The following is a 14,982-nucleotide window of genomic DNA, read 5'->3' on the forward strand; positions in this document are numbered from 1 at the left end:
ATATAATATTGACATACTTCTTCAACACACTCCTACCAAACTTAAATTACATAACAGTTGATGTAAAATAGGTAGTATTTGACTTCTACTTGGATAACTTCATTCCGTCAAATACGTTCTAAGGTAAAACAATCATGATACTTATATTACATTCCGGTCATTGGGAAGACTCCAAGCTTTGTAGATATTCGAATGGATAGAGTATACATTTGTAACTCCATTACTTTGTTGAAAATATTTTATTGCACATTTATTAGTGGAATATTTCATCATCTGTTAAAAATTACTTAAAATAATCTGAAGCTATTATGAGAGAAATATTCACTGTTTATATCATGACGTTTTACATCGAAAATGAATGATTATCGTTATTATATTTATAAATGCTATTATTATATATACGATAATGACACATTGCTACAATCAAGGATTTACATACATATTTGGATTATTTTAAGGATAATATATTCTTAACTATTAGTCTCTAATCAAAATTTACGATTAGTGAAGGATTTTTACATAATTATACGGGTTGACTTACTTTGTTAGCATCTTAGACTGGATTCTATGTAAAATTTTGAGTAAATATCTTGATGAACAACAAAAGGTATTTTAAATAGGGCTGTAAATCTTAAGCATTTTCGGGTTGTTATAAAAAAAGGAAGCCGAAAATCGGCATGTTAACCGGTACAAGTTGAAAGAAGTTTTAGGTGGTGAGTAACTTGGTTATCATGACGCTTTATTATACAAGGAATAACCCTTCAGCGTTACTCTCCGTCATTCATTATCCCACACACTCGTAAAACTACTGGAAATGAAACAATAATATCACGCTCACACAAGAAGGCTGACTCTCTTTTCCTGTAACTACAAAAAGGAGAAATTACTAGTATGATTTATGAACATTGATAAATTTATCCGACTCGTAACAATTTATCACAATCTTAAATTAATCTATTTCTTAACTTATGCTAAATTATATTTATCCTTTACTTAATAATTTCATTTTATACCCAGACAAATTAAAACTTAATTTTTATTACTTTCGACGTTCATTTAGCATATATTTTTTTTTACATAAGTATAAAAACAGTTTTTATTTCCTATGTAATAATAAAAATATAATATTGGAAGTAGAATCATCTGTTAGTTCGAATGCAGTTTGGCAATCTTTTTGTTGTTGTATTGATGATGGAAAATATTTTATCTTCAGCAAGCAACGCAGAATTCTACACCACAACGTTGAAAAGTTTTTCAATATTTTAGGAATATAGGTAGAAAAACAGTGACCAGATTTGCGAGTTGTTGATAGTTTTTCATTGGATATTGGATAAAATACAAAGTTAATACGAAATTACTATTACCTATTAGAAACTTCAATAATACCATCGATTAAAAGTAAAGTGATTCTAGAATAAGACTACACATAGTGTAAACAAAACTTATAAAGTAGGGAGATTTCCCCATAATGTTCTCAATTTGCATATCATATTGATCTACTTTCAGGGATAAGATTTTAGTAATTATTCTTTCTTTGGCTTTGTATGGATCGACTTGAACAAGTTGAATTGTGTTAAATAAGGAAACTATTTACGTTTCAGTTGTTTCCTATGGATATTTGTTAAATAAACAATTTTTCACTGAAGTACAACTAAGTATATTAACTAATTTATTCTTGTTGATATAGGCATCACAGATTGATAAAACGAGAAGAATTAACTTTTTTGAACTAGCTAGAATCATTTTTTTATTTTAGAGGCAGATATCGTAAATTGATTTCCGTACCATGCTAACCATTTCTTCAACAGGTCATTCCTGTTGTAAATCATAAAACCGTTATATAAGTTTAGGAACTCCGCTGTTAAGTTTAACACTGGGATGAGGGCAACAATGTCCATGGATTTACCCGAGGCTGACTTGATCAGGAAGGGGAGGACAGTTCTAGAAGTCTGATTATTTGTAGTTCCCACAAATGTTCCTCTACTCTTTGGGCCGAATAAATCTCGTCGATCATCATTATTACAATTTTTTCTCCGCTCTTCAAGCCTCTAATTCGTACTTTTAAGTAATTTGTTCTGGATGAAGGTAATTCTGTTTCTACCGTAATCACACTGGATACGGTCCTAAGATATCTGGTTGACGGGTGTGACAGAACATTGGACGTATATATTTGCTCGTAGATGCTAGAACTGACATTGTGCCATATCAAAGCAACGGAAATTAGTCTAGAAGAATATCTTTTACCTTTAGGCTGTTTGAAGGAATGAGACATTAGCTCCATTATGAGAGGAAGCTTGGAAGATTGAATTTGGTCCATTTCTGCCGTGTTAGAAATATTAAGCAGTTGTTCACAAATGTCTCTTTCTCCGTCTGACTGTCCGTGGGATCCAGAAAAGCTGCAATGTTGATGCCTTCAGTGACAAAGTTAATTTTATTTTCTGAATTTGTGCTATGTGATAATAAGATCATATTTAGCTCGATGTTGTTACAGAAAATTCTTAAGGAGCGGTCTTCTTCCACCTCCAGGCAAGCAGTAATGTCTAGCCCTTTCATATCTGAATGTATGATTTTGAGGAGTGCAACTTTTGGGGTTTTAAGCAACAAGAACCCCGAAGGAAATGATTCCAAAGAAAGTTTTTCATAGAGATCTTATGCCGAAAGAACGGTCTCTTCCATCAGCATGGCATACTCCAGAGCTTCTTGTCTTTCATTCTCCAAATGCACTCTATTGGTTCTAGTTGACGTATATGTTGGTCTTGGAGGTGGTGATGGTGATGAGAGGTAGCTTGCCAGATTCGGCCACTTTGATGGGATGGCTTCCTCTTTCAACCACCTGTGAATATATTATTGATTACTAAAATTACAAGGGAAGAAATTGCAATATTATATTATGTGCATAATTTAGAATTTGAAGGGAATACTTCTGAATTATTCTATAATTTTGTTGTCCCAGACATTTGACAAGCATTGGACAGTGCTTCTAAAAATATTTGAATGGAAATTTAGCAATATTCATAGTATTGGGGAGCATTGCTTAACCTTCGTTGGAGTGATTTTCCTTTATCACGGGATTGATCTAAAGATTCAGTAATAAAATCAGTCACTTTAAAATGCAGACTGCAAAGTCTTTAATTCGCTGTTGGTGTCTAGTAAATCGTATCTCTTGGGATGGTCCTAAGCTGTTTGGTTAGAATTTTGAAGTACTTCATGAGGAATTTGTGAAAGCTCACATTGGGATCCTTAGTAATGCTGTCATAGCCCTGCTTACATCCAGGAGCAGAAGACTTGTACACTATTATTAATTAAGTAATAACTTAATAATTAATTAATTTTGGTGAACAACGTTTTCCTTTATTATAATCTATAAAACAAAGGAAGAATGTGTCAGCCTCTTCGTGTAGAAAAAGTAAGAGCGATTTTAAGACGCACTTCCAGTTGTTTTTAGTATTCCTTGATTTATGTTACTAAAAAAAATACCCCGCACTCTCAAAAATATTTAAAATTTACAACTCTTAATTATAGAGAGGTTTAAAGATTGGGAAATTTGTGTCGTCACAATAATGGCCGAAATTGTTATCCAGATTCAATTATAAGATTTTTATAGTTTTTTTGAGATTTTTTAGTTATTGATTTTTTTAGATTGAAAAACAAGGATTTTAATGGGATTTGAAATGAGCAGGCTTGTAAGCGTTCTGTTTTTTTTTGGTTTTTTTTGACGTTCTGTTCAATTCATGTAGTACAAAAACAAAATTGGGATTACCAGCTATTTATACGGCATAATGGTAGGTTGAGGTATATTCTCCTAGAAAAGCTTAGTGAAATAAAACTAAATAGCTAAGAATAACTTTATTTTTATTTTAGGAATAGTCATAGATTGAAACAAATTTGAAACTATCCAAACCAATCCTAGTTCTATAATTTGGTCAATTGAACTAATGAGTTAGCTTTCATTCATTTCGTTCAAATGGGGTGTTAAGAATTAGGAATCGTGCTTCTAGTTTAATAGATAACTTTTAGGTTGATGGATAATAAAGATTTTAGCATAAGCTAATTTGATATGTTACGATTTATATACATTTGGTTTTAGCCAAACTCCATAAAATAAAAGTTTCAATGTCCCTTTGAAGCATTTTCTCGAATTTAGTGATCAAGTACTTCATTGAAATAGCAGTATAAACAGACCAGATATATAGGCCTACTTTCAAATATGTGAAGTTGGAGAATATTTTAACGACTTAAAATCTTATTCTTAAAAGTTTAATAACTTGATTTGAATCACTTCAAATTATTTTATGCCTACTCCATATCTGTTCAATTTAATTCCATCAAATGATACAAGTGATATATGTGTGATGCAGAAGTTAGTATTTTTGCCAACCTCCTATAACAAAAAGGGAAAATACCCACTGTCAAATATTTTATTTTTGGATTAATTCAGTAAATCTACTTCTAACAAAATTTTTGTATTAAAAAATAATGATTTTATCTATGAGTCCTCACAAATCCGGTGTCTTCCCAATAGCACACAAAACATGTTGAAAAATGCTTGAAATGTAAAAATTTGCATTTTGTAGGAATTGGCTACATAAATGGAGTCAATTTTGCGACATATTAATCAATTAATTATTTATACTCTAGATGATAAATTATATATAAATATTACATGAATCAATTTATCTACATCCACAAATGTTTTATATTAGCAGTAGTTCAAAAACTATATGTCTGATACATCTGGCCGCACTTTGGCCATAGTGCCACTATAGTGTGAAAATGTTTCATTGAATGTTTAAACGTGTGAAAAATGTATTAAACCATACACTTTTGAAAAAATTTCAAACGTGAATATAAGACTACATTCACTATATACGCTTGAATTAAATAACTAAATGTAATACATTTTATAATAAAATAAAATACTAATAATTGTTCTTTATTATTTTATACCATAATATAAAAGAGCCCAAGATGATACAAAAATTTAAAAAAACTCAACAATTTATTTTCAAATAAAAGACCATTTCATAAAATTCAAATGCAAAGAAAAACTAAGCCTCTTACTCCCTTAGATTCACAAAACTCACTGGCTTTATTCTCGTAAAATCTAAATGCATTATTCTTAAAACCCTAAAGTCATGAAAGGGAGAACCGGTCATATATACCGGTGTAGCTAATCACTTTCTTACTTAGAGTAGAAATTATGAAATTAAATACAAACATTAAATTTAATAAGAACTATTGAGACACATAGGCAATTTTCAATCTGTTGATGGATTGATTTGTTGGAGTTCCTCTCACGCTTTTGTACAGAAACAAACTCCTCCCAATCCCCCCCGTCAGTCATAATATTATTAACAAAAAAATTATAGACAAGAAATCTGTTGGGATATTGTTCTTCCTGCTTATATGACACAGACTGGCTCCGTACTCGGACCCTTCTGCAAAATAACAGTGAACTTTATAAGACCATGTAGGATTTTTGGACTTAATAACATCGATCAGAGGCTTGTGATCCGTATATACAACAGTAGGACGTCCCTCAATGAAATATTTGAAGTAACGTAGAGACTCCATGAGACCAAAAATCTCTCTCTTGAAGATAGAGTAGCCCATTCGAGTTAAATTTAGAGCTCGACTAAACAACCTCAAGGGAATGAAATTGCCATTGTCACCTAGCTGCTCCAACACACCATCAATGACCTCGTCTGAGGGATATACGGTGAGGAAAATTTCTCCGCCGGGGGAAGAAATGTTTCCCTCCTCAGTCTTCCGTAGTCTTGTACAATGGGTAAATATTATTCCCAAAATGGGAATAAACCTTCTATAGTAATTCACCATTCCGATGAGGCTATATAAGTCTTAGCCTTTTTCAGGTCCATTCAGAATTTGAAATTGCTTTAATTTTTATCTGACTGGGCGGATTCCCTTTTTGCTGATAATATGCCCCAAGAATTTGATACTTGATTTACAAAATTCACACTTTTAAAAACCATAATCCAAGTAATTATCTTTCAGCACTTCAAGGACTTGCTTTAGATGATCATGGTGTTCCTTCTCTGTGGGTGAAACTATCATAATATCATGGAAGTCTCCTCACGATAATAGGTTTGATTATAGTTTCCAGCAGATTGGTGATGCTCTAGAGAAAATTTTTCGCATGACTTAGAATCTCAGTCACAGAGTGAGCACTAGTACTCTTAATCAGTTTAAAAAGTGTTTCCATCTTGTCCTGAGTTGATATTTAACACTCTTTCAGAATTTTGAACTTTAGGTAGTAGTAAGGAGTATCATCCAAACTCTCCCCCTCGTCGAACACATCCAGATCTTTGTCGTCCACATCCGACAGCAAATGGTGATATTTTTCAGTCTTTTCAGATACCTTATCCATTGCAAATTGAGCCTCAAGTCGGCGACACAAGGACATCGGGGTTCCCGGCCAAAACGGAATAATTTTAACTTACTCTACCACTTGAGGGACTTCTACAACTCGCCAACTTCTAGCCATCACGTCAGTATCCCCAGTTAGGTTATATCAATAAGAACTCTTACTCCCTTATATTGGCGAAACTGCCTGGCATAATTCTAGTAAAATCTACAAACATCATTATTACAACATTAAAGTCCTTAAGGGGAGCCGCTCTTGTGATACTCCAAATCCCAATTTATGGGGAGGGAGGAAAATCCAAGCACTGACAGTCCTGGGTACACGACCAATAGACGTGGTATCCTGTTTTAGACAAATTTTAAATGAATCGAATTTCCAGGCAGAGAAGAATGTGTTAACTTATATTCCCTTGTCTCAAAATTTCAATATTTCATAAGTCCAACGGATTACAATTGGGAGAGTTGGAGGGCTAGGTCTTGGGGACCCAGAAATCGTAAAAGTTGATCCTGATGAACTCTTGGCTGATTTTGTACGTGTGGTAGGTAGCAGAGGCCCGTTGCCGCACGTAGGGACCAGGGACGTTTGCTTGCACCCACAGAAGCACAGTGGACCTCCAGCACTCCACATACACAGTAAAATTAATCTTTTCTCCCTTCTTGAAGAATAATGGAGATATCATCTTCCCTGGGCTGGTGATGACTTGCACACATAGGGAACATTATCCTTGGACATGGAGAGCCATCTGTCATTTTGAGAGTCCTATTGATTTCAAAATGATTGCGTCAAGAGAGCAGAGTCTTGCAGTGGTCCAACCGTCCTCTTTCTTTTTCTCAGTCAATAGATGATGCACAGAACACTTGTAGGAGATCATACTAAGCTCCCCCATTGCCTTTTAGATGGTCCTGCGAGCCAAACCCTTCCTCTTGGCCAGTGGTATACGATTGAAGGATGGATCAGTGGTCAGAGTCCTCTTTAGGCCTGCCAGAAGCCTAGGAGGGACTTTAAGATCACTTCTTGCAGTATTTTGGGATATTTCCTACTTTTTTCTCATTTTTAACCTGGTGTAGATGTCGTAGACAGTGCTCCTGGCGTATCCCGTGAGCTTGATGATAGCCACTGTTCCATGGCCTGCACGAGCGAGTTCGATGACTGTAGATCTTTTAGTTTGTTGCATGACTCTACGTGTTTATTGTTACAAAAAAATCGGAAGAATATTATGCAGAAGAATGCAACCTCTTAATTGAGAAACTCGGATGTTAACTCAGTGCAAGGATACCAATGCTATTATCAGTTGAAATTTGTCCAAATTTATCTAGGCCACCCTGTATTTGATGGTGATTCATCCTACAGTATTATTATTTTGCAATTATTCAGTATAGATTAATTACTAATTGATTTGTTTCATTATGAGGATGCTTCAACAGTTGTCTTGAACCTCTATTAGAACCGTTGTAGCAAAAATCATGACGATCGCCAAATAAATAAATAATTTAGAAAGAAAAAAAGTCTTTCAATAAGAGAAGGAGACAATCAATCAATGATTAAGATTCAATGGACAATGTGAATGAATCAATGAATAATTGTTCGTTCCGATCGAATGTGTGGGAACTCATATGTACCTCGCCAAGTCACGATTGAGACTCCTCTATCCCGAATTCGTCTCTGACTGGATAATTTTCAAGATGTATTTGTCATTGGAGTTGTCTAATAGATGTGATTATTATTATTTATCAATATGAATAAAATCTGTTGGAATGACAATGAGAGTCTAGACGTTGTATATAGTGAGTCAAGATTAATAGAAATAAAAGGTTAGACCATCATATAATCGGACTTGCTAGAATTTTTAAACTGATATATTGTACTGACTGCTGTGCAACACAGACAGATTTTTGACAAATCATGCAACCACTCATAGTCTATGACGTCACTATTGCTAGTATTGTCTATTTAAGGTATCGTACCGACAGCTGAACAAGACAAACAGATTTTCACAAACACGCAACCACTTATCTACTTTGACGTCAATATTAAAAGCGTGGGGAAGTCAAATATCAGTCCTACGCGCGTTATGGATAACCTTGTATTTATATTAACCTTGCAGTGAGTAACATTCGTCTGATGAATGGAAATTATTATTCTTTTTCTATTATAAATAACTGAAATTCGAAAAATTCAGGGAGCAAGATGAGGCGAGTCCTACTTATGCAGAAGATTTCAACACTGCACTGCACCTCAACACTACTCATAGTTCTTTTTTTTTTTTTTTTTTTTGAGATCAATGAACCCATATACAGAAATTGTTGTGTCTTGACGAGGTTGAAGAGACACGAACTATTAAATAAACGAATCCAGGACGACCGAGAGAAATGAGGAAAGAAAGAGACGTGGAGAAATAATGGAACGATATAATTTAATAGGACACGTATATATTCTTATTAATACATAATCATTTCTACTCTCACAAAAAAAAAAAATAATAATAATGAGGATAGTACTTGATACATATATTAAATATTAATAATAACTGAAAGATGAAAAGATAGGAAAGGAGTCACGAGTACATAACATAATATTATATTTTCTTAAAATAAGTTCATCATTCTTTACTTTATTGCAAGGTAAATAATCTCTTAGAAATAGTGTTTTTCATAAATATAGGATTTATGAATTGAACCAGAGGATAAATTTTGACGGAAGGTCTCCAAGTGAAATGATATATAGATTGAAAACCAAATTACATAATTACAAGGAATGTAATTCGAAAATAATTAGAATAATTGAATGTTTTAATTGATATAACAGTTGTTTAGAAAGTTTTTTGCGTTTAATATTTTTCTTTGGAAATATTTAGTAATAAAAATCTTGTATATTATACTGATTAAGGTTACTCAATCAGGTAATTTCAAGTATTCGATGTGGAAATCAAATAACCTTTAAAAAACATTTTTGGTAATTCAGGTTACTCAAGAGGTTTTCGTAGTAAAAGTTTAATCAGGTGCAATCAGAGCCGTCTGCAGGATTATATATATATAGATTGTCAGGGGCCTTTGTTCTTGGATTAAAAAAAATTTTTTTTTTTTTGCATAAATTTCAAATATGTTTAACTATTCACAAAAAAATTAGTTTATCAAAAAAATTTAAAATATAAAACTTTTGGGGGAAAAATTAAGTTTCACTTACAAAATTATTTAGGAAAAAAATTCAAAAATAAAATTTTAAATTTTTTGAAAAAAAATTTAAAATTTTTTTTTTAAACATTTCATATTCTTCAAATATTGAATTTTTCTTTGGAGAAAATTTCATAAATGCATGGCTATCTATAGAAAATTAAATTTTTTGAAAACTAAACTAAAAAAATAAATTTGAAATATAGAATTTTTTGAAACTTCTTTATCAAAAGTCTATAGTTATTCATAAAAAGTTAATTTTTTTGGAAAAAAACTCCTCCATCCCACTTCCTGTGGACCCCTTTGACAATACAATAACTTCTATTCAATATTCCTATATAAAATTCAAAATATTGGAATCTTTACAGCTTTATTTATCCAAATCATAACAAATGTCTTTTTAGCAGAGTATATTTCCCCTGGATAACAAATACATTTAATGACTTATTTGAAGTAGGCATTGAATGAATAATTGCAACCTTCGGTAAATTTAATATGCCTTGTTATTTTAATTTCTGTTTAATCTGTTCCCAATTATTATTCCCTTTTTTCCTTGCAATAAAAAGTCCTTTTTTTATTGTTTGTAATTTCATTAAATAAACGTTTATTTATGTGATATGAAGTACTCAGAACTTAACACATAAAAAATTAATTACAAGGGCCATAATAACTTGAAGTTGATGTTTCAATCAAACATTTGTTAGTTGTGTTGTATATACAATGTTGGTATTTATAATTTTTTTTAAAGGTTTATGCATAATGTAGTATTTTTCTGACAATTGTTAGGCAATAAAAATTAAAAAAGTTCTAGCTGTAGATCAAAATAATTATTTTGTGAAGAAATAGCATATAATAATTCACTTACAGGATTAGACTGATATAATTCAATTAAAAATTAATTTTGTATTCAAATTTGACTTTCCGTGGATTTTTATTTTTTTAGGTTTATAAAGTTTTTATGTGAAGTTAGCATATGTGATTTTGAGCCTCCTTGGTGGTCTACGAATTGAAGCCATTTTTTAATTAAGTTTAAGGAAAATGGTGTACTATTGTCTTACATTCTTTGGATGTCAAACGGCACCAACAAATAAATTGACTTAAACCATTCATTACTGTCTATCAAAAACATATATTGTTAACGTCCGGCTGTATTATATATCAATCCTAATATGTATTAAAATATTTTATTACGTTGTTCTTATTTCCATATTGTAGAACAAATAATTTATTTGTAAAAATTGTAAGGATAACATAGTTTTCTTTCATTATCCTACTGTTCTAATTCTTGATGGATTGAAATAAAACTAATTGTCACGTTCCGGCCATTTCATAAGGATTTTCAGTACTTATAAGGATAATAATAGTATTTCCTTGTTACAACAAGACTTTTGGAAATTTGTCAATGTTATTTAGTAAAATATCTACCACTAGGGGAAGTATCCTGGCATTGTCGGAGTAATTAGATGTCTGCTAAAAGAAAAAATTTACAATATACAAGATAATTCCCCAAGAAACCCCTAGTGTTAATCTCTGTTTTCCATGCGCAGACTCATAGAAAACTACTCAATACTTCTACTAATCCATGTGTTGTGTCCTCAAGAATGAAAAACTAAAAATAATAACAGTCTATGGAGAAAAATAAACATAATGGGATGACTGATGAGTACTTTAGTCTTTAGAGCCTACACTAATAAAAACTAACAAAATTCCCATGAACATCCCAAAGTTTATATTTAATTCAAATATTTGGCATATACTGAAAATGCACGGGAATAGTATTAATATGAATAAGATATCAAAAACAAACCGAAACAGTGTCCTTGTTATACATGCACACGCCTGCGATATTTCATTACTATTTCTCATATCCAAATTATTTAAATCCGAAGCACTATATAGTACACCTGCATATACGTTTGATCCTAAAGTACCACACCTGCAATATTTCATTAATATGACTACGTTGTTCATTCTTAGATCAAAATATGCTTATGGCATACATCATGGAGCATTATATACCAGCTGTTTTAATCTCATATATTCATACATTAGGATATATAGAAAGACAAACTTTGTTTTATCATTATAGATATGATATACATAATGGAGCACTATTTACCGTGCATTTATTTTTATATATTCATACAGACAGAAACACAAAATCCGCTCTATAAATATAAATAAGCGCTCAAGATGGCATAGCCTTCACAGATACAGTTACTTAGTACAGATGTGATGCGTCAACATAAATACAATCTTGTGCTGAAAAACAAAAATATAAATAATGACCACAATATTTTTAAGGTTCATTCATATATGTTGTTCATCAACATAAAAAATCTTAAAGAAAAATTAAAAAAATGAGATAATATCAATTTTTTTTACTTCATATATACCATGTTGTTATCTTTATTTTATCACGCAACCTTTTCTCCAAAAAGAAAAAGGTCCCAAATTCATTTGGTAGTTAGTCAAACAAGTTAATCATACCAACCGCTAGTTATATCTTACATACTCGCAAACTATCACTGTCATATGATTTCTTAATCATTTTTCAAATAAATGACATATTATTAAATCTACATAGTATTTTTTCCGATGCTATATTATAATATTGCTTAGTAATATTTTATTAAAAGAGGAGTTATGATAAGTTTTTTATTTAAAGAAATACCCAAAATTTCTTTATAGAAATAATAAAATGGTCAATTGTATATATTAAATAAATAACGAGGGATCAACCAAAAATTGTTTTCCAGTTTTTTGGAAACGGAGCATATGTATAGAATAACTTATTACTTAGTCTATTTATGAAAAAGAATAAATTATGAAGTAGCCATGACGTATCAAAGGAGAAGAGGGAATTACCAACGGACAACAAAATACATAGGGTATTTGTGTGTCAGCGAGATAACGCCGTGATACATACATGCCAATATTTCATAGCCATATTGGAGTCAATTATAGGCTTTGTATTGAAATTTGCAGAATTAGTTATGATACCCAAGAATTATATCTATAGTTTAAAGCCTTAATTCGCTGTAGTTGACTGATATTGGTTCCAATATGCCCCCTTTCAAATTCAATCCATCAATTTGATTATTTCATTGTGACGCATATGTAAATATTTGTTTGAAGGGGTACGGAAACGAACTTCAAATACATCGTTACCTTTATTCAGTCACGCAACCTTTCATCTGAAAAACCAGAAAAAGGCCCAAAATGTATTAGTAGTAAGCCAATTCTTCTCCGTGATTGTTGGTAATTGTTTTCAAAGTAACAATTACTAATTCTAATTCAATCAACCAACGTTTAGAACACTGATTAGGAGAACAGAATCAGACACTTCGACACTAGTGCCTTAGAATAGGAGAGTCTGGACATTCTACAGCTGAAATGTCAGCTGATTCAGTAAACATATTTATAAACCCCTATTTTAAGAGAATATAAGTCATTGCTTATTAATAAGAATAATTTTTCTGTGTGAAAATGCCTACTTGTGCTGCTTTTGGATCCCGGAATAAGCATTTTCCTGGCACGGATATATCGGGGTTTTTTCCTCAAAATATTTACACCAAAATAACGCTTGTTTACTTGTTCTGAGGAAAAATATGAACTAATACCATAAAACCCTCAGCTTATATAAATGAATAAAGAAGAACTGAATCAAATACTTAATTATTTACAAAATTAAATATATTCATAGAAAATGATATACAAATAAACAGAGGATTTACAAATTAAGAAACAATTTGCCTCATTTTTAAGCTTTTGCTCACATTACTTGCCACTAAGACACCTTCAAATTTTATATTTTCATCTCTTCCATCCATTATAGTCATTAATGTTTAAGTTCTCAAAAAGGTCTCGGAAGGAATTAGGGAAATCCATTGTATCTTTATATTTTGACATTAAACGCATACTGAGAGCAAAAAAAAAAAGCGTGGTGATGGTTATAAAGAAAAAAGGTGTGCATTAGGAAGGAAATTATGAACTTTCACCTTAAAATATAAAAAGACTGTCAACTAAATATATTATATATTAGATTTATAACTACCTTCAACAAAGTAATTATGTCATCTAAAGTACCAGGATTAAAGTCCAAAACTTATAACCGTCTTCTCAATGTCAATAGACTTGGTAGAGGAAAAACTTGTCGAAGTAGTATCCTGTGGTACCACAAACAATATGTAGCTACAATGCTTTTTCTATGGTGCAAGGAGACTAGGCGGAGATATTTTTTTTATTATTGCACAGACAATGTAGACGATCATCATTAAATATACGATGAATTGCTTCATTCATGTCTGTAATATGTACATATGTATGTATAACTATGACGAAATAAAAACAATTTGTGTCCATTCTACCTAAAGAATGAATAGTCGATGTGACAAACTCCCCTGAATTAGGCTGGAATTCGCTAGCCGTCATTTTGGAAACTGGTTCAACTACTACAAATAAAATTCAGTGTTTGTAATACATACATCAAATTAAATTTATATAAACACTTCATACATTAAATAAGATCATATGATGTCAATACAGTACTTATTGAATTGGCATAGGAGTGTTGAAGGAGTATACATCGTCACAGTTCTGTGTCATTTTCATATGAAATATCTCAAACTTCCCCGACTTTTAAAATTGTAGCTGGATACAAAATATAAATAACAATTGATCATGTATCTTCATGGAATTAAGTGTTTTTCTTGGGTTTGCTTCTTTAGAATAGGAAAATTAGCAGGGGATTGCAATAAGTATTAAATGCCTCTGTTTTGAATTTATTGAATGAGAAATATCTTCCTTCAATAAGTGAGTAGAACATAAAATATGCGGGCCTTTCGGTTCGTAATTTTTCCACCTCAGAACAAGTAAACAAGCGTTATTTTGGTGTAAATATTTTGAGGAAAAAACCCCGATATATCCGTGCCAGGAAAATGCTTATTCCGGGATCCAAAAGCAGCACAAGTAGGCATTTTCACACAGAAAAATTATTCTTATTAATAAGCAATGACTTATATTCTCTTAAAATAGGGGTTTATAAATATGTTTACTGAATCAGCTGACGTTTCAGCTGTAGAATGTCCAGACTCTCCTATTCTAAGGCACTAGTGTCGAAGTGTCTGATTCTGTTCTCCTAATCAGTGTTCTAAACGTTGGTTGATTGAATTAGAATTAGTAATTGTTACTTTGAAAACAATTACCAACAATCACGGAGAAGAAAAAATATGGTGTATTTTTTTAGCTCGCTTGTTTTTTTTTTGGAATCTATAGATTCCAAAAAAACAAGCGAGCTAAAAAATACACCATATTTTTATCCCTAAGATTTATCTAATAGAGGGTGTGATTTTTTTATTCATACTTTTTGAATGAAATCTCATTTTTTTCCGACTATGATACGGAACGATTTAAAAAAAAAAATGG

At 31.6% G+C, this 14,982-nt stretch overlaps 1 long non-coding RNA gene across 1 annotated transcript; it reads right to left on the bottom strand.

Annotated features, from left to right (window-relative positions):
• Positions 1-1,022: 1,022 nt before the first annotated feature.
• On the bottom strand, positions 1,023-2,281 carry LOC139907136 (uncharacterized). The gene is made up of 2 exons (XR_011783484.1): positions 2,245-2,281; positions 1,023-2,189 (listed from the first exon to the last, which is right to left on the bottom strand). It is a non-coding gene; the product is annotated as an uncharacterized lncRNA (long non-coding RNA).
• Positions 2,282-14,982: the final 12,701 nt, after the last annotated feature.

The sequence above is a fragment of the Lepeophtheirus salmonis genome, chromosome 14 (genome assembly GCF_016086655.4).
Source record: "Lepeophtheirus salmonis chromosome 14, UVic_Lsal_1.4, whole genome shotgun sequence".
Taxonomy (NCBI): domain Eukaryota; kingdom Metazoa; phylum Arthropoda; class Copepoda; order Siphonostomatoida; family Caligidae; genus Lepeophtheirus; species Lepeophtheirus salmonis.